Below are 20,127 nucleotides of genomic sequence, written 5' to 3' on the forward strand. Positions count from 1 at the left end.
GGCGCCTGTTTGGTGTTTTCCTTTTATGTTTTGGCGCCACCTGGCGGTGCAGAAAATCCTCCTTGTGGTTCAAGGCTGTGGTGCTGCTCAATTGGTCGAACCCCGCTTATGCTAAATGTGTGGCCCGGTGATGTGATGTGGTGTTACCAATATTGGGCATTTCCGTGACGCGCAAAGAGTTCTTTTCACCCAAATGCACAAACGTATGTGAATTGCGGGCAAGTTTAAAAAAGATCCTTGCTTTATTAATTATTTGACGAAAAGTGGGGATCACATCAAAGATGAGAGGTGTGTATTTGTTCAAAGAAAGCCACAGAATCAAAGTTTTAAAACGTAGAAAAATGCTTATTCCATATGCCATCCATACAATATACGCTATGTTGGTGTTTATCTGTCCATCAGGCTGTCTGTAAAATAATTATTCTTTTATAATGCACTTAATACCAGAGACTAAACTCTAAGGGCATGAGCGGGATTCGAACCTGTGTTGCTCTGCGAAACGCTTTGCCCCTGGGCTATCCTCCCGGGGCTAGATCCCTCCGATTACCTGTCTAGCTATACTCTTTTGATATGTTTTAGCTATTTTATGTACAGTGAACCTAGCTCTTAAGAGGCTGTGCGACGCTTTATAGGGAATATGTTTTGTTCCAAAAGCCTCTTAACGTGGGATAGTGAGACGCCATGGAATATGCTGTTGCGACCACAGGAAACCGCTCCGTTTGTTAGACATTAATGGTGTATATATTTATAGTTCAGGTTCGTTTGTTTTGTTTGTTTATTTTATTTGTATAGCGCTCCAGACCCGGGAGTAAAAGGGCGCTTAGAACAGGTTACAAGGCACAATACATAAAAATTGCAGAAGTACATTAGTAAAGTTGTGTAAAATATATACAGACAGAGGTGGGTAAAACTTGCAGTTAGGCATAGGTGGAGCAGGTACAAGGAGATTTTGTGTTGCCCAGGATCACACTGTTTTTCTTTGTCGAGCCAGGATTGGAACCTGGCCGAAGTAGGCACTTGCCCGCATCTGCTAATTGTCGTGTCTATTTTGCTGGTGAAGCATGTATATTGAATATCTGAGATTTGCCTATTTGGTGCTTTGTATAGTACAAAACATGCAGAGATAACCGCTTTAAAGCGCTATTGTGACGCGCCGAATCGATATGAATGGTTGCTATTGACCTGCAGTAGCTGGCATTGGTAACACACACACACCGCCCTCCCCCCAACCCCCTCAGATCCATTACGATGAATGATTAAACCCGAAGTTGACTTTTCTAGAGTCAATTTTTAGTACCTCCTAATTTTTAAACGCTATTTTTTTTCACCCCGCACCTTCATGTGCAGCCTTTGCACCTGCTGTGTGCCTGGTCACTTTTCTGTAAGTCGATACACTTTTTGGGTGATTACCCCACCTTTTCAATACATTGCACGATAACGAATACAGTAAATTGAGCTTTTAAGCTGTTTTCAAGTAATAGTTTTGGGGAAGATGATGATGAAATAAACTATTATGAGCACTTCTGCTGCGGTGCATGATTTGCAAAGCGTAGAGGTTAGCCCTGTTTAGTGAGGGAGGACGCATAGCTAAGGGCGAGCACGTTCGGCCTGAATTCCCAATACGAAGCGTTGTAGGCTCCTCCCACTTCTGCAGTTCATTCAGTGTTGATAAATCACCTAAGTCTCATTTTAGCTTGGAAACTGTATCGGGACCACATACAGTGCTGGAAAATGAAAAAATGTATTGGGGGAACTGTCCCCTCTTGGAGGGGCGGGGCTGTGGGAAGAAGGGGGCGGGGACAAGGGGCATAGTCCCCTGCCAGGTTGCGCAACACAGTATCTCTTCTTAGAAAGGCATTTTTGAAACCATATCCTTTTTTCCTACCCGACCACCATCCAACACATCCCTAAACATTCGAGGCCTGCAGTAAGGGGCGTTGCTAGGTCTGGAAAGGATCTGCGGCTACGCTAATGTTGGGACTTGGGGCTAGCTAGCCTTTTGACTGTAGCCCCTGAGCTTCTATCCGGGGCTACAATCAAAGGACCCACGGCTATAGCTCCCCACACCCCCTAGCCACGCCTCTGCCTGCAGTTAGATCTGTAGTATCTGGGAGGATAATTCAGGGGCAACATGTTTGTCTTGGAAGCAAGACAACGCATAACAACACATGCTCGCATTTATAAAAGAACAATTATAATTATAATAACCCAGCCTGAAACTATATGGGGGGTTGTATACGAATTGTTCGAGTCACAATTGCTCCAATGACAATTGACCTTTTCACAATTGACCGAATTGTGAAGGTCAATTGTTACATATATGCAGGGGGTTCCCCCCCCAACGCAAATCCCCCCACCAAAACCCCTTATATATTCGGTCAATTGTGAAAAGGTCAATTTGGACCCTTGAAAATTAGGTCAATTGTTCATTCGAACAATTGTGTTTGAACAATTTGGGTAATACCTCTATGGGGAGTACTTTTTGGCAGGAGGAAATCTATACTGTTTTTAACATATGTATGTTCTGGTTGGGGAGTACTGTGCATCTGATTTTGCCAGTGAATTATCGATTGCTGGCCTGCCAACTGAATTTTGGTGGTGAGGCTCCACCAGCTAATACTGGGGTGCTGCCCCGAAGTATTGCGTGAGCGAAACAAGTTGAGGTGCAACCACCTTTCCTGAATCACCAAATTGCTGTATAGTGCACAGCTGTCTTTGGTATGATTTCTCAGCGCTATACCATTGTTTGTTCGCTCAGTGGCTGCAAAGCTAATGTATCCTACACAGAGAAGTGCGGGTGTATTACGACTACCACCACATACTGATGGGCATGTTGCTTGTATAGTGCTTTGTCACAGTAAGGTCACTTCTCGACACTCAAGCTATGGAGCAAGGAAGGGTCCCTTTGAGGATGAAGCCTAACAGTGTAAGCACCAGTGCACCAGAGAGTCTGCACTGCAGGACCCCCTCTTCCCCGGGTGGCAAGCTCTGGGTCTATTTGGGTGTCCCTGAAGACACTCCAATGTAAAGGTGGGGTTCAGTATGTAGGTTCTCTGCTGAGAACAGAGCCCAGCGACTGCTGCTGGATTATATAGCCTCTGTTATAAAAAGGAACGGGGACCACAGCACACCGCGGCTCTCCCGATGTTTTCAACTACGACTCCCATGATTCCTATCCATTGACTAGGCTGGTTAGGTCTGATGGGAGTTGCAGTGCAAAACATCAGAAGAATTTACACAATAGATAAGAAATCAGATTTGACGGGAAACAATGAGCTGCTTCTAATGAGGTGAGTTTGAGTGACACTCTGACCAGGTTGTGAAAAGGAGTAGATGGAACAGTCACTGTGGACAAAACATGGGTGGATATACATGCATTAAGGACAACCCGCATAGGACATTTTAAAGTGCAGGTAGTCGGTACGGCCAGCTGTGTTTGTGGAAGTGACCACGATGGGTGAAGTGCCAGAGTGGAGGCAGAGGAAGTGAGGGACTGAGGCAGGTTGGAGGCGAGTGAAAAATGTTAGCTTGAAAGTAGGCGAGAGGTAGGTTAAGAGGGTAACTCTGAGGCGAGGAGGTAGGCCACAGATTTTCACGCTGCAAGCCCCAGATTCCGAAGGGGACATCACGTGTGAGGGGAAGGAGAAGCTGCGGCAAGTCCAAGGAATGTAGGTCCGCGCCTGCATCCTTAGTCGTGTGCCCGGTGCGTTCCTGAAGCATGATCAGACCTGGGTCGTTCAGGTCTCTGGGGGTTGGACCTTACAGGGACGGTCACTGCAAGTGCAGTTTCCAGCCCCCTCTTTCTTATGGGAGATGAGAATGAAACCGGTCCGAAAATAATGTAGGGTTGACTTTTGGGCCATTCACTGCTTTCAGACGTGCAGACACATAACCACTCGGAGTTAATGTACACATAGGGATTCATTTATTTGCACCAGTTGACCTTTGGAGTCAAAAGTAGTGCCTGGAAACTGTTGGTGTCCAGCTAAACCGGCTCTTCTAGGCTACAAATAATAGCTAAATCGCTCACTGATGCGGGACAATTTAAGACTATGTGATAGGTTCACTCCGAGATAAGATATGTAAAGGTTTCGTGAAGATGAGACGTCAGGCCCACCCTACACCTACTGTGTTGATGACGGCCTCTTCTGGAAGCCATGTACCCTGCTCCACTGCTTCCGGTGTGTATGGGGTAGGGTCTGCGAGTGACGGAGATTGATATATGCCGCCCCCTCCTTTCAGGTGTAATAAAGCATTAGTACTTGTACAAGGAGCAGTTCAACATGTGTGGGTGCTTCGTGTGTATGCAGCTTCTATGCGCTAGGCACTTGAACGGACATCTGCATTAAAGGTCCTCTCTTCATGCACAAAAGGTTTGAGGATCTGGGGTCTATTTCAATAAATTCCACTTCACAGATTAAGAAAAATTATCTGAATTCCACTGTGTAGAACACTGCGATATTAGTTGCACTGTTATGTTATGTTAGTGTAATTTGTAAAGCGCAACGTTCACCCAGAGGTATCTTGGTGCTAAAAATGGTACACAGTGATCCTACTTGCACTGTATGGTACACAGTGATCCTACTTGCACTGTATGGTACACAGTGATCCTACTTGCACTCTATGGTACACGGTGATCCTACTTGCACTTAATGGTACACGGTGGTCCCACTTGCACTGTATGGTACACAGTGATCCTACTTGCACTGTATGGTACACAGTGGTCCTACTTGCACTGTATGGTACACAGTGATCCTACTTGCACTTAATGGTACACGGTGGTCCCACTTGCACTGTATGGTACACAGTGATCCTACTTGCACTGTATGGTACACAGTGGTCCTACTTGCACTGTATGGTACACAGTGATCCTACTTGCACTTAATGGTACACGGTGGTCCTACTTGCACTGTATGGTACACAGTGGTCCTACTTGCACTGTATGGTACACAGTGATCCTACTTGCACTGTATGGTACACGGTGATCCTACTTGCACTGTATGGTACACGGTGGTCCTACTTGCACTGTTTGGTGCACAATGACCCTACTTGCAATTTCGATCTATGGAACAGAGTGATCAGATCACTGTGAACAATTCAGAATTTAAACGAGTGTATGGAACACAGGGATCTGAATTCCAGTGTATGGAACACAGGGATCTGAATTCCAGTGTATGGAACACAGGGATCTGAATTCCAGTGTATGGAACACGGGGATCTGAATTCCAGTGTATGGAACGCAGGGATCTGAATTCCAGTGTATGGAACGCAGGGATCTGAATTCCGGTGTATGGAACGCAGGGATCTGAATTCCGGTGTATGGAACGTAGGGATCTGAATTCCGGTGTATGGAACGCAGGGATCTGAATTCCGGTGTATGGAACGCAGGGATCTGAATTCCGGTGTATGGAACTGGAACGCAGGGATCTGAATTCTGGTGTATGGGACGCAGGGATCTGAATTCCAGTGTATGGGACACGGGGATCTGAATTCCAGTGTATGGGACACAGGTGTCTGAATTCCAGTGTATGGAACACGGATCTGAATTCCAGTGTATGGAACACGGGGATCTGAATTCCAGTGAATGGAACGCAGGGATCTGAATTCCGGTGTATGGAATGCGGGGATCTGAATTCCGGTGTATGGAATGCGGGGATCTGAATTCCGGTGTATGGAACGCAGGGATCTGAATTCCGGTGTATGGAACGCAGGGATCTGAATTCCGGTGTATGGAACGCAGGGATCTGAATTTCCGGTGTATGGAGCGCCGGGATCTGAATTTCCGGTGTAAGGAGCGCAGGGACCTGAATTTCCAGTGTATGGGACGCAGGGATCTGAATTTCCAGTGTATGGAACGCAGGGATCTGAATTCCAGTGTTAGGGACCACCGTGATCTGAATTCCAGTGTAGGGACCATCGTGATCTGAATTCCAGTGTAGGGACCACCGTGATCTGAATTCCAGTGTAGAGCCCACCGTGATCTGAATTCCAGTTGGCACTTCCACACGGGGCCGTCTCTTTTGAATGCTGACCTTGGACTCGTGCTGCACACCTGGGTGTGCATGTGCTGTCGCCTCATTCCACCCAGGAGTGCAGCTGGGTGTGTGCTTGCCGGGGTTCTGAAGGAGAGATTGCCCCTGACTGGTCTTTGCCTGGAGTGGCTGGTGGCACCGCTCGTCTTCCATGCTGTAATGAATAGGCAACTCTTAGCTCACTTGAATGCTGCCTGTTATGTCACGCCCCCTTAAGAGCCCCGGCTGAGTTTGCCAAAGGGCAGGGGCAGTGTATGCACAAGCTGCAGTCACGTAAAGTAATGGTTGCCTCTTTTACTTGCAGCACTGAACCCCTGCAGGCACCCTTTTCACCAGAGATGCAGGGATCATCACCCTCACACCTGGGTTGTGGAGGGGGTGAGGGGGGGTTTGATCCATGAAATGGGCGTCTGACAGGGGTTTGCCGCAGCCCGACACAAAAAAAGCCTTGCCTTTTTATGCAAAGCCTGAGGTTCTCACACGCAACAATTTAAGGCTGTAGACAAAAAAGCCTCGCCTTTTCATCGTGTAGCGACCCCCCCCTGCCAGACACCCCTTTAATTAGAGATGCAGGGATCGGCGCAGTGACACCATGAAAAGGCAAGGCTTTTTTTCTCTCTAAAGCCTGAAGCGCTCACTTGTAAGCAAGAGCTTTAGGCTTTTGAAAAGAGCTCTGGCTTCTAGGCAGGGGCGTTGCTAGGGGGGGGGCTAAAGGGGCTATAGCCCCTGATCTTTTGGTTGTAGCCCCGGATAGAATCTCAGGAGCTACAGCCAAAAGACTAGCTAGCCCCCAGTCCCAACAGTTCCGACATCAGCTTAGCCCCGGGTCTTTTCCAGACCTAGCAACTCCCCTGCTTCTAGGAGCCTGGTGGGCTGGGGTTAGCAGGGGACTTTTGGGCGCCCCGGCAGGGACCTGTCTTGGACACAATTTCTGGAGCCTGCTGGGGCTCTGCCCTGGGCCACTTAAAGCACTGGCGGTCCCTAAAAACTCGATAACGGCCCTCACTTCACCCTGCCCTGTTTACTCGTCGGGTGATCAATTATTGTCCACATAGGTTAATGTCAGTTGCCACCCCAATCTTCTGCGCTGTTCTTGGGGGTCTTTTTGAGGTGCCGAAGAGCTATGTGGGTAACCTGCAAGTTACCGGTTTCAATCCCGCCACTTCCCAATCCTAGTAATCTAAGTAAAGGGGGTTAATGTGTCTGCTGCACAGAACTCTGCAAGATCCAGTGTCAGTAAAATAGCTCAGTAGGTAATGTTCAGCCTGCAGGCCCAAGGTTCTAAAGCAAGTGTAAGGTGTTTCTCCCCTTGATTCTGTATGACGGGGTGAGCAGCAACCTGTATGAGACCTGAGCCGGGATACTTCTTACTGCACGCATGTGCAAATTAAATTCCAAGGGCATGTTGGATGGGCCCTCATGGAAGGCCTATGGCAGGCCTCTGTATATGAAGGCGGCCCTGAAAGAGACTTACCTTGCGCACCTGGTTAAATAAACAGACACAGCCTTATTTCATTTGAATTAGCCGGAACAGCCTTTTATATAACTGACTTGGTAAAATGTATTCTCTGTCTCATCTGAGTAATATTACACCACCGTCCCCCTGATGAGGGGGGGGGGTGGGCGCTCTTAGTTCAAACAAGAAATAAATGCTCAAATGACATTACATTACCTTGGATATCAAATTAATAATTAAATCACATTAATCCTGTACTCTGGGCGGTTGGGTTTAGGGCGTAAGCTCATTCACAGTTGACAAATAATTATATAGCATCCCTCCTATACTCTGGGAGGTTGGGTTTACAGTTAACAAATAATTAAATAGCATTGCTCCTGTTCTATGGGAGGTTGAGTTTACACTTGACAAATAATTAAATAGCATCGCTCCGTTCTATGGGAGGTTGAGTTTACAGTTGACAATTAAATAGCATCGCTCCTGTACTATGGGAGGTTGGGTTTGGGGCATAAGTTCATTCACATTTGACAAATATTCACATAGCATCACTCCTATACTCTGGGAGGTTGGGTTTAGGACGTAAGTTCATTCACATTTGACAAATAAATAATTAAATATCGGGTCTCCTGGTTACCCTTGCTGTCGCCATATAACTTGTAATGTACCCTGTGTCTTGTTAGGAGTGCAGGCCTCCCGTCATATGATGATCACAATAGGCAAGAACGAAAACCCCTTGGAACTACGGGTAGCTGCAGACTACCACATAGGATCACAACACATTGTGCGGGTTTGTGTGTCTGCGTCCAGTCACGGCCACACAGGCCCTTACTTGATCACTGTATTGACAGCGCACCCCCAGTTTCCCAGAGACCGCCTCCTAGCTGCTGAATGCCGGAGTGTGAGGGGGCTAACAAAAACCCAGCACCGGGCTTGCCTTAACCCATAAAACGCAGGGTTACGTCTAAGCACGGCACACGAATGACATGCGGCAAGCCCTCCCTAATCCCTCACTTCGGTATAACCACATGCAGTGTGGAACAGATATGCAGCGAGGCCGCTCAACTTGGGGGTTAATGCGAGGAAAACAAACCACCCCGCTTCCCAGTGGCCGCCTAGCTTTTCCCCTCTTTTGTCGCTCACGGCTCCTGCACAGCCTAGCGTTCCCTTGCCCGAGGAAAGTGGGAGAGATTAGCACCTACAGCGGCCATTGACAACACCAGAACACAGTGCCCACAACCCTCAAGAGAAGAGAGAGCAATTCCAAAGGGGGAGGGGGAATCAGATCCACCCTCTAAACTACCTCAAGTGCTGAACTGAAACAGTCCAGAGATCTGGATGTCTAAATCACCATGTACTATTGTGTGTCTCAGCGCCCTGATGCCTGCAGGCTTACGGCGCTATAGAAGCATATATAGAAATATCGAAATAGAAAGGAGGACAACCCAACGCTGAACTAGAGTGAAGTAGCAGGGCTGCAGCCCTGTGCAGCTATCTGTAAGCTTTGCCTCCTCGTGTGCCCTCAGACCGGCCTTGTACCCAACACAGGCGGCCCGGTTTATAACCACCCCACGTGTGCGTAGTACTACGACACGCGGTATAAATGACCCCTCTCCCACTCTTCCCCACTCCTACCTTGACAGCGGCTAAACTCACTGCGAGGGGGCGGCCTGGTTATGAGGGGGCGGCCTGGTCATGTCCCTCACAGCTGCGCCGGTACTACTAGCCCACTTTTCTCCCTCGGTATTGCACCAGCACACCCTCTCAAACCTTGGTGGGGGAGACGGCACTGACGGCCTGTAGATCGGGCGCCTCGGGGGACGGCCCTACACACTGGAGAGCCTGTTGACCTGCATGTCCCTCCCTGAGAGAGAGGAAGCAAGACACGTTGGCGCCACTCGCAGAGCCTCTTATCCTGATTGGTCCTGCCCAACCGGTGGCTGCACACGGGGGCTTCTGACAGAACATTTCCGGTAGAATCACCTCAGTCGCTAGCCCACTCCCCCTGCTGTTGGAGCATACCATGTCCCCCGGGAAACCCACATGAAGGAAAGATAACAGAAATAAAAACCGGACTGTCAACCAATCCTGAACACACATTGCATTCACCACAATTAAAGCCCCCACCACAATAAAGTGGGGTTTACACTAGCAAGACAGCTCGGCGGAAAGTGCGCCTGCGGTAGAGGTCTGTTAGTAACATCAAAACAAAAGATTCAAATTCTTGCAGGACCAGCTTTCACCATCCTTACGTATCCAAGATGAGGCCCTTTGAATTGGGTCCCAAGAACCGATGTCACCAGATGACTCTTCTCTCCAGTAGTTCGAGGGTTTTACAAAATAATATATCATTATATTTAAAGCAAAATGTCCCAGTCTCTAACATCAGAAACCATCCCTCCCGTCCCGAGACGTGGAGGCGTGCATTTAGATTTTGAAACCCTTCCATCTAATGCATGGCCATTAAAGCAAGCAAGTAAAATGTGCCTTCACATCCCAATGGCGATTGCAGATCTGAACATTGGCACGAACAGGCTCATCTGAGAGAAGTGGCGGGCGCGGGATCCCCCATATGCCTTTCCCATGCCTCAAAACACCCCAAGAGCTACAGCACCCAGAAAAACAGAGAATCATTCCAGACATCAATGAAAAGAAAGTATTCAAATCCCTCTTCCTTCAGTACCATGTCTAGGAAATCTAGAGGTAGCATGACAACGCCTTGTAATCAGTAGCACCTGATCAGTCAATAGGGGGCTATTGGATGCAATGCCTCCTGTTTGTGTTTCAGTGCCTAGATGGTGCCAGAAGGCAAACGATGGGCAGGACCAAAATTAACATTTGAAAGTATGAGTAGATGCATCCCAGTCACTCCCCGCACAGCGATTGCACATATGCACACGTGCATTCCAGTCCCTCCCCGCACAGCGATTGCAAATATGCACACACGCATACCAGGAATTCCCACAACGAATGCACATTTGCACACGCTCATACCACTCACAGCAATTGCATGTATGTAAACGCGCATCCCATTCACTACCCGCACAGCGATTGCACATATGCACACGTGCATACCAGTCCCTCCCCGCACAGTGATTGCATATATGCACACACGCATACCAGGCACTCCCTTCACAGCAAGTGCAAATATCAGGCATTCCCTTAAAGCGATTGCACATATGTACACATGCATACCAGTCCCTCCCCGCACAGCATTTGCATACATGCACACGCGCATACCACTTACTCCCCGCAATGCGATTGCATATATGCACACGTGCTTACCACGCACTCCCTTCACAGCGAGTGCACATATGCACTTGCACATACCAGGCACTCCCTTCAAGCGATTGCATATATGCACATGTGAATACGAGTCCCTCCCTGCAAAGCAATTGCATATATGTACACGTGCATACCACTTACTCCTTGCACTGCGATTGCATATATGCACACCAGTCCCTCCCTGCACTGCGATTGCATATATGCACACGTACATACCAGTTGCTCCCTGCACAGCGATTGCATATATGCACACGCGCATACCACACACTCCCTTCACAGCGAGTGCACATATGCACTTGCACATACCAGGCACTTCCTGTACAGCGATTGCATATATGCACACGTGCATACCAGTCCCTCCCTGCACAGCGATTGCATATATGCACATGCGCATACCACACACACTCCCTTCACAGCGAGTGCACATATGCACTTGCACATACCAGGTACTCCCTTCAAGCGATTGCATATATGCACATGTGAATACGAGTCCCTCCCTGCAAAGCAATTGCATATATGTACACGTGCATACCACTTACTCCCTGCACTGCGATTGCATATATGCACACCAGTCCCTCCCTGCACTGCGATTGCATATATGCACACACGCATACCAGTCCCTCCCTGCACTGCGATTGCATATATGCACACGTACATACCAGTCGCTCCCTGCACAGCGATTGCATATATGCACACGCGCATACCACACACTCCCTTCACAGCGAGTGCACATATGCACTTGCACATACCAGGCACTCCCTTCAAGCGATTGCATATATGCACACGTGCATACCAGTACCAGTCCCTCACTGCACTGCGATTGCATATATGCACACGTGCATACCAGTACCAGTCCCTCCCTGCACAGCGATTGCATATATGCACACGCGCATACCAGTCCCTCCCTGCACAGCGGTTGCATATATGCACACGCGCATACCACACACTCCCTTCACAGCGAGTGCACATATGCACTTGCACATACCAGGCACTCCCTTCAAGCGATTGCATATATGCACACGTGCATACCAGTCCCTCCCTGCACAGCGATTGCATATATGCACACGCGCATACCAGTCCCTCCCTGCACAGCGATTGCATATATGCACACGCGCATACCACGCACTCCCTTCACAGCGAGTGCACATATGCACACGCGCATACCAGTCCCTCCCTGCACAGCGAGTGCACATATGCACACGCGCATACCAATCCCTCCCTGCTCAGCAGTGCACATATGCACACGCGCATACCAGTCCCTCCCTGCACAGCGAGTGCACATATGCACACGCGCATACCAGTCCCTCCCTGCACAGCGAGTGCACATATGCACACGCATACCAGTCCCTCCCTGCACAGCGAGTGCACATATGCACACTCGCATACCAGTCCCTCCCTGCACAGCGAGTGCACATATGCACATGCGCATACCAGTCCCTCCCTGCACAGCGAGTGCACATATGCACACGCGCATACCAGTCCCGAGTGCGTGCATCTACTTCTGGGCTAGTCCTAGTTACTTGGACAAGCGACCGCTATGAACACACACAAATGTAAAGTGCACTGCTGTTAAGCTTTTGAATTCTTGTCGTGCTTTAAACAAACGCGTTCTGTCGACAACAAAAACTGAAAAAAATAGAGAATGGTCTCATATATTTCAAAGTGTGTTTTTTACGTACAAAGAATATGAGTTTGCAATTTTATTTATTGAAAAGGCAACTATTCGGTACTCAGCCGAATACTAAATCTACTATTCAGTGCAACACTGGTTCTGTGCTTTGTTCTCACCATTTTCTTTATAGCGCTGTGAGGCCCATAGGGGCCGGTTTGCGCTGTGAGGCCCATTGGGGCCGGTTTGGGCTGTGAGGCCCTTTGGGGCCAGTTTGGGCTGTGAGGCCCTTTGGGGCCAGTTTGGGCTGTGAGGCCCTTTGGGGCCGGGTTGCGCTGTGAGGCCCTTTGGGGCCGGTTTGTGCTGTGAGGCCCATTGGTGCCGGGTGCGCTGTGAGGCCCATTAGGGCCGGTTTGCGCTGTGAGGCCCATTGGGGCCGGTTTGCGCTGTGAAGCCCATTGGGGCCGGTTTGGGCTGTGAGGCCCTTTGGGGCCGGTTTGGGCTGTGAGGCCCATTGGTGCCGGGTGCGCTGTGAGGCCCATTAGGGCCGGTTTGCGCTGTGAGGCCCATTGGGGCCGGTTTGCGCTGTGAAGCCCATTGGGGCCGGTTTGGGCTGTGAGGCCCTTTGGGGCCAGTTTGGGCTGTGAGGCCCTTCGGGGCCGGGTTGCGCTGTGAGGCCCTTTGGGGCCGGGTTGCGGTGTGAGGCCCTTTGGGGCCGGTTTGTGCTGTGAGGCCCATTGTGGCCGGGTGCGCTGTGAGGCCCATTAGGGCCGGTTTGCGCTGTGAGGCCCATTGGGGCCGGTTTGCGCTGTGATGCCCATTGGGGCCGGTTTGCGCTGTGAGGCCCATTGGGGCCGGTTTGGGCTGTGAGGCCCATTGGGGCCGGTTTGGGCTGTGAGGCCCATTGGGGCCGGTTTGGGCTGTGAGGCCCTTTGGGGCCAGTTTGGGCTGTGAGGCCCTTTGGGGCCGGGTTGCGCTGTGAGGCCCTTTGGGGCCGGGTTGCGCTGTGAGGCCCTTTGGGGCCGGTTTGCGCTGTGAGGCCCATTGGGGCCGGTTTGGGCTGTGAGGCCCTTTGGGGCCAGTTTGGGCTGTGAGGCCCTTTGGGGCCGGGTTGCGCTGTGAGGCCCTTTGGGGCCGGTTTGTGCTGAGAGGCCCATTGTGGCCGGGTGCGCTGTGAGGCCCATTGGGGCCGGTTTGGGCTGTGATGCCCATTGGGGCCGGTTTGCGCTGTGAGGCCCTTTGGGGCCAGTTGGGTTGACTATATTTACGTGCAGTAAATGCATGAATAGTGAATGGATTTACTGGCCTGCATTCTACATAATCTCATGATTGAATATTGGAATTCGGGGGCATATTTGGCTTTGAAAAATGTGGGTGCCAAATTTTAGTAATTGGGTGTTGCAAATCCTCTGCCAAAAAAATAACTGAAGAACTGCCAGTGCCTTCTTCTGTTAGATCTGTGGGGTTTAGGAAAACCTGGGGTTCCCTTGCACCCCAGAATATTCTAATTAGAATTTCTGCCTTCCAATAATTCTGCTGCACCCCTCACATACCCTCAACACATTGAGGCCGAGGCCCCCTGTCTGATATCTGTTTTTACTTCATAACATTCTCAGGAAAAGGGCAGTGTGGTGCCTACAAGCGGTTATTCTTTCAAATAAAAATAAATATATTTGACGCTATATAAGTTGCTCAGAGCAGCCAAACTAGGGCGATGTGCATGCAAAACACACATCAATAACATGTCAAGTATTTAACAAAGCGGAGTGCCTGACACTCTAACATACTATTCTGTTCTCCTTCACTCAACAGATCAGTGTTTGTACGGCGACGCAGAGTGCAGCATCTTCTGCAATAAGTGCAGTATGGAGCGGCGTCCGCTTTCTATGGTGTACGGGAGGTAAAGGTATGTGTATTTTACTACTCATATCTGCGTTGACCATATGTTTCCCGTGTGTAAATGTGCATATTCATCATCGAATGTGGAGGCGCAGTGTTGTTCTTTTTAACACAAAGGCTACCAATATTGCACCCATAACTGTGCCTTGAAGGGTAAGATAAGTCGAGGAGGAGCTCTCTGCCATTAGCAAAGAACATTTTACAGTCACGAATATCAAAGGTGGCAAATTATATACTTCGTACATACTGAGTACATTATTCTATATAATACGAACATTCATACGGGAACCCCTCTTTACTAAGCAGTAAATGTATTGAACTTCGGCAAATGTTGTCAGAGCACACAAGTTGTCCTGTGTCCACACGCAAGAAGGCCATCCATCCATCCATCCACCCACCACTCCCCTTTTGCATTTGTGGATTTGTAGTTTAATTTCCTATTTGAAATTTAGGAAAACTGCAAGTCCCAGAATTCCAAGAAAAGCAGGCCTCGGTGGCCTTCAATATCTTGCAGTACTGCTAATGCATAGATGACCTGCAGGGGTCTGCGGTTCTTCAGATGCTTTGGACTACGACTCCCATGTTCGCTCATCATTGACTATGCTGGCTAGAACTGGTGAGATTTCTAGTCCAAAACATCGGGAGAGTTAAAGGTTGCAGACCCATGCCTTAGAGTTCACGCACTCGAGCACTTTTCTGTAGCGTGGAAGGCATGTCGCCGACGGCAACAGCCATCCTTGTAGAAACAAAAACAAATAGGCTGTAAAATTCCCGGCATCAGAAGTAGGACACACTGGCCATATTGCAGCCCGCCACCTGGTTGGCTCCCGGAACTCCTCGGACATGATGGCATCGGTGCCACCTGCAGGGCAGTGCCACCGGAAGAGGGGATCTGCAGCAAACCTTTGAGGTAAATATGCACTCTAAAATCTCTTGAAATTCTTTTACTTGGCAATAAGTGTGGGTTACAAAGAGAACTGTTTTTTGGGTTAAACATTTGTTTTTGTTTTTTACTCGCAGAAAAATTCCCTGTGTCAGGAATGGGAGTTACTTTTCAGTTCTGATTAAAAAAGGCAGTAAAAATCGTACACAGAGAATCTCCCCTGGAGCCCCGAATGCAGAGGTCCCCTATGAGCGTCACGTTCTTTCAATAGCACTAAACTGACATCGCGTGATGCCCGTAGACCCTTTCGTTGTCTTGAGTGGAGCACGCGCAATCATGCACTTGTGATGTCACAACTAGAGGAATATCAAGTTTTCCTTTATTCCTTATATATAAGGCACCAGTGGTATGGACTTTGAGCTGTATGTAAAGGTATTTGGAGATGCTAGCCAGCAGTTGTGCTGAAGGGGCCTACCCACACGTCTTCTAATGGGGCTGGGTCTCCGTCCTATGCAATCCAGGTGTATATCGTTTCACTCATTTTACTAATCGCCTGTACAGGTAAATAATACCAGAACTTGCAGCTGGGGGATGCAGCAGTATTCTTATTTGGGCTGCCTTTTATGTCTTGCCTTCTTTGCCATCCCTGTGCTGTGAGCTTGGTGCCTTGGAATGCCTCTGGAATGGCTGCCTCTGGAATGTTGAGTTAGTGTTTGTGTTTGAGCGTTCCCTTGGTGTCCGATGAAGGGGAGCTGCTTGACTGAGAGGTTGCCAGTGGTTGTCCCTGTAGGCCACCTACTCAATGCATCTGTCTTATCCCTGAAATCCGGTCTCAATGTGACTTAAGCAAAGAAGCTACTTACCCCAGCAAGGCCTCTGTGTCTTCACTGAAGACCCCATCTTTTCATCTTTCTTCTCTGAATGGCTTCCAAGTGTACCCGTGTCGGGGAGACATGGTTTTGATACCGGAATTAGGAAAACTGCTAGTGTTGCAACTTCGAGGACGCGTGCACTGTCCAATTCCAAAAAGTTGCAGCATGATGACTGTGCAGGGATGGGATTCCCTGGGCTAGGTGGCCACTGTGTGCCCTGTCCTTCGCTCCGGTGCGGGAGTGGGGCAGTGCGTGTCAGGCATTTATGGTGCAATCCCAGTGCCCCGTCCCGATCAATTCCCCCTTACTCAGGGGGATAGAGGTGGGTCACTCTTTGGTATCACAATCACCCTCCTAACATGGGAAATCAATCTGCAGGCTTGAGTGGGATTGCCTTCCCGCCCTCCTAAAAATGGTTTAACCCCATTGGCATTAGTAGGATGACGTTTTTAGACCTTGAACTTCACCCCATTGACGAGCCACCAGCTTGATGGATCAGGAGTGGTTTAAATGCCTGATATTGATGGATTTTAATTTCATTATCTTGAACTTGTTACACTGGTTTTTACTTTTACAGGTAAAGATTTAGTGGAACTAACCTTCTTATAAGCGTTTCATCAACATTGATAAACACATCACATCCCACACAGAAGCAGTTACAAGTGGAAAATGAGGGCATAAACAACAAAAACACACAAGTGAATACAGAAGTATACAACCAGGAACCTAAAACCGGTCCCTGCAAGAACATGTTTTCCTGTACATTATTCCTACTCAAACCTTGCTTGGATGTCTTTGAACTCTTGCTGGGTGTTCTGACTGGTGGATCGCCATGACCTTTCCAATAGTGAAACTATGAATCAATAGATTGTTTGCGTCAATTATCTTTAGCACATGCCCCATATGTCCCACACCAACTTGAAAGTGGTAGTCGTAGTGATGTCAATTGAGGACCCAGCCATGGGGCTGCCCAGCCAATCGGGAAGCTCAGAAGGCGGGGGCTATACCTCATGCTTTTGCCTGTCTTTCCGAGCCTCCGACGTGGTAGGCAGCCATCTTCGCTCCTGGGCAGGAAGGCCTTGCTGCCCTCATCCTTCACCAACTCAACCATCACAGCCTGCTACCCCCAACCCATCCACGGCCCCACTTACTTCCAGTCGCCTTGTCCCTCGTAGATTAGACGAGGAACCACTTGTTGTCTTGCTCCTTACCCTCCGCGGCAATGACCGCCATGGAAAGGGAGAACGGACTAAATCCAGTTTATCTTTTCCCTACATTCACGGTTCTTTTGTTGTTTATTTTGTTGAGAAATTGCAAACTTGCTGTTACCACTTAAACAAAAAAGAAAACCTGGCGAGCATAACAGTGCAATAATAGGAATAAACGCTTTGTGGGAGGGCATTACAGGTTAGGTAATGACCCTGGGCCCACGTTAAGGCCCTTGCTTCCCTCAGGCTAATACCTTAACCTCCAGGCCATTATCTGACTGGTAATGCCCACCTATGTCGGGGCTCAGTGCTTAAATAACTCGCACTTGAGAAAACCAATCTCTGTACTTGATTCCCCTCTCAGGGACGCTCTCTGTCCAAAAATGTGTTTTCCTTGTGAAGGTCCAGAACGTACGCCCCATGATGGCTTCATTTCGAGTTGTGGTTTGATCTAAAGTAGCTGCCCCCTGAGTCACATACGCTGGTCTAGGATAACAAACTGCTGTGCTTTGTAGTGGTACGGCTGCAGCCCGATGCAAGTCTAGTGAGCTGGCTGTGTGGGCCAGGTGGACGAGGTCGTCTGAGGCGGAGCCTGGGGTAGGAGAAGCTGTGGCGTCTTGTCAGCCTGTGACTGTGCTTCGTGGGTGGGGTGTGGCAGGTTCTAGGCAATATACTCATCTCCTCTTGTAAGAGGCATGTTCTTTTAGTGTGCTCCTCAGTGAACAGTCTCTCCCTGCCGTTTGGTGAGGGGTCTGGTCTATGAATCCTTTTTTCAGTTTGTCCCAGAGCCTTGGTTCGCGCTGGAGCGCAGTGTGTCCCTGGCATGCTCTTGGCCACTGTGTTCTCCGTGGATACAGGCTGCTGTCTCCCAACCCGTTCTCTGTAAAGACGGCTCCCATCGAACATGTACATGAAAGAATGACTACTTGGAGACTGGGAAAGCTGCCATCTAGTGGTGAACGTGTGCTTATGCATTCATTACTACTGACATCCTTAGTCTTTTATATATGTATATATATGAATGCATGGATATTGTGTTGAACCCTCAGAGGTTTGAGGTCCACTGCATTGATTTGCCCTCCTAGACAACCTGGTCTCGTATAGGATTCTTTTTAATATCGATACAGTTTCGATATGAAACTGTTTATTGGGCGGCTATGACATCTAAAATGGCTTCGTTTTTTAAACAAAGTTGGAGGAAAAAAAATGCTTTTTGGTCCAACCACAGAGTAAGATTAAATAGGATTTTTTTTCTTGAGCCAAATAAAAGAACATTTGATAAGTCGAATTGGAACCTTAGTTGGCACCGAGCTTGTTGACTTAATGTTCGTGTTTCCATATACTGTGATGGCATTGTTTGCCATACGCTGTTTCTTGTTTGACTTCTTGGTCATGTGTCTTAATCGCTTCAGCAGGAGAGACTAGGGTGTATCTGCCCCGCTGCCTTTCGTCTTTATTCATGGCCTGTATTCTGGAAACGGGGATTAATTGCTTTCTTGGTAATTGAGTTGGCGCTTTGCCATATGGCAATCAATGTATTCCTTTCCCCTCGGCTGACGCCTAGCATGGCGTAGTCCTTCTCATTTAGGGGAGTACGCTGGGCCATGAAAAATGTCTAGTTTTGATATTCTGCTACCACAAACACCATTGTAAAATAAAACGAGCATTGCCAAAGCCAACAGTTATGACTTTTGTGTAGACAAGGGGTAAATGACAAAACACCACCTACATGCTGTGCGTGTCTCTTCACATGTCATCGCCCCACTATCTGTACGCCAGTGCAATAGTTTACGCTTATAGGTCGGCTTCAGCCAAAATTAAAAAACAATTTCTTGTTTCATATTGGTTTCTTTTTTGTTGGGAAACGGTGCTTACAACTTTAGTCAAAAGTGCACTTGCTCGTTGAATGGCTTAGATTTTATGGAGTGCTGGAGCCTGTGTGTCTGTGTCAGTATAGCCTGCCCCTTCCACACACTTGAGACGTAGCACCTTGTTGGTACTATTAGGTTAAGTTGTCAGATACTTTGTGGAGAAGTCTTTGCAATTTAACAATGAGTCGATGTGCAGTGCATGTATCCCCCCCCCCCACCCAGAGCAATCCACGGCCAAGGAGTGGAATTCATACAGAGAAAAAAAGCCAACACGAACACCAAGGCCCGTTGATGACATTCGCCTACTGCCGACACAATACGCAAAAAAGAATCTCGGGGGCTTGCATTCTCCTGCGTGTCCAGTCAAAGGATTGAATGAAAAGGATCGAATGACAAAAGGTTCGAAAAACAAAAAGGTTGAATGCCTTGTTTAAAATGTATTTTTTTTTGTTGGCTTCCGTATAGGTAAAAAGTGGTTTTAACACCAAAAACAGGGGTTTCGGGGGGCAGACCCCCCAAAAAATAAAAAATAAATAAAAATGTGATCCTTTTTTTCGGTCCTTTTGACTCGAACCTTTTGTCATTCGATCCTTTTCATTCGATCCTTTAACTTATAACCATTCTCCTGCATAGCAGTGGAACTCTGGATTTCGCTCCGAATGGAAATACGAATAACAGAAGACCAACTGAAATTCAGGAAACTACTAAGAACTTGGCTCTTCAACTAGCAAAACCGCCAACGCAACACAATAAAATACTGCAAAACCGACCAACCAAAGGGTGAAGAAGAGAGAGGAAAAAAACGATCCACCCAAACTCAATAAAATAAGAGTAACCTCAACAGAGGACCCAACCGCACTGACAAAGACCAAGATGACCCTCCACTAACCCTACTAAAAACCCTACCACCCTACACGCAAGGAACAAGACCAATACCTCACCTCTTAAATAAATATAAACGCAAACTACAAGCACTCTACTGACTCTCCTCAATATTCAAGAGACAAACAAAACT

General features: G+C 48.4%; 1 protein-coding gene across 2 annotated transcripts in view; it reads left to right on the forward strand.

Moving 5' to 3' along the window:
• Positions 1-20,127, forward strand: part of FUT8 (fucosyltransferase 8) — an 857,288-nt gene that overhangs the window by 423,898 nt on the left and 413,263 nt on the right. For both annotated transcript variants that reach the window (XM_069638672.1, XM_069638673.1), the window contains one exon: positions 14,192-14,285. The gene's annotated coding sequence lies outside the window, so the exon portion shown is untranslated. The remainder of the gene's footprint in view (positions 1-14,191; positions 14,286-20,127) is intronic.

Source organism: Ambystoma mexicanum, chromosome 14 (assembly GCF_040938575.1).
Source record: "Ambystoma mexicanum isolate Mex_15411 chromosome 14, UKY_AmexF1_1, whole genome shotgun sequence".
In the NCBI taxonomy this organism is placed as follows: Eukaryota; Metazoa; Chordata; class Amphibia; order Caudata; family Ambystomatidae; genus Ambystoma; species Ambystoma mexicanum.